This window comes from Octodon degus, unplaced genomic scaffold, assembly GCF_000260255.1.
Source record: "Octodon degus isolate 3935 unplaced genomic scaffold, OctDeg1.0 scaffold00007, whole genome shotgun sequence".
NCBI lineage: Eukaryota > Metazoa > Chordata > Mammalia > Rodentia > Octodontidae > Octodon > Octodon degus.
The window spans coordinates 33,110,040-33,111,100 of NW_004524583.1; the positions used below are offsets into that span (position 1 = coordinate 33,110,040).

Genomic DNA, 1,061 nt, shown 5'->3' on the forward strand with positions numbered 1-1,061 from the left:
AAAACAAAAAGAAGCGAGCTGGGGGCAGGGGGAGATAGTGCTGCGCCGCAGCAAGGTCCTGAGGTTGCTCACCAGTGCCGAAAAGTCGACCGAAACATAGAAAAGGACTGAGTTGGACATTTGGGCCTCTCACTCTCTCTCTCCCTGCTTTCCTCCCTCTCCCAGATCTCATTGCATAGCTCAGACTCATAGTGCCCCTTACAGGTGTGCATCACCATGCCAGTCTCAGTGGCAGCTGACCGTGCCTGGGGTGGGGTTGGTGTGGCATGTGGTGCCAGCGTTAAATCCTGGTCCCTGCTCTTGCCTAAGCAGACGTTTAGTCTGCTGAGCTATCTTGCCAGCCCTTTTTTGGTCTTTTTGAGACAGGGTCTCCCTATGTTCAGGCTGGCCTTGAGCTCACGTTGATCTTTTTTTTTTTTTTGGCGGAACCGGGGATTGAACTCAGGCTCTTGTGCTTGCCAGGCAAGTGCTTATTCCACTGAGCCATCTCCCTGCCCCTGAGCTCACTTTGTAGCCTAGACTGGTCTTGCACAGCAATCCTCTTGCTTCAGCCTCGAGTGCTGGAATTACAGACGTGTGCCACCATGCCCGGCTCACATATCAGACACCCACCTAATCGTCCCCAGGAGTCCTCTAGCTACCGCCCTGCTTTTCGGAGGTGCCGTGCTGGGCTCAGGTCCAGAGCCAGGTACTGGCTAGGTAAGCACGCTGCCTTAGAGTTCCTTCCCTGCCCTCTCGCCCCTTCCGAATCTGTTCCTTATGGTGTAAATAGAAGGGCAATTTTGAAACAGATCTAAACAACCATTGACCACCCCAGAAATATGACAATAGATCTTCTGTGGATGTAACTTCAGCAATATACCTTCTGTGGAATTCTTGCAAGAAATTTACAATCTTGGGGCTGGAGAGATGGCTCAGTGGTCTAAAGCACCTACTTGAAACAAGCTTGGCAAAGCACAGGGACCACGGTTCGATCCCCAGCACCACATGCCAGCCAGCCCGCCCCCTGGTGGGCTGAGCTGGCCACACACACACACAATAAATAAATGTAATAAATAAAA

At 51.9% G+C, this 1,061-nt stretch overlaps 1 pseudogene; it reads left to right on the forward strand.

Annotated features, from left to right (window-relative positions):
- Positions 1 to 584: 584 nt before the first annotated feature.
- The window catches only part of LOC101583949, a 5,278-nt pseudogene continuing 4,801 nt past the window's right edge, over positions 585 to 1,061 (forward strand).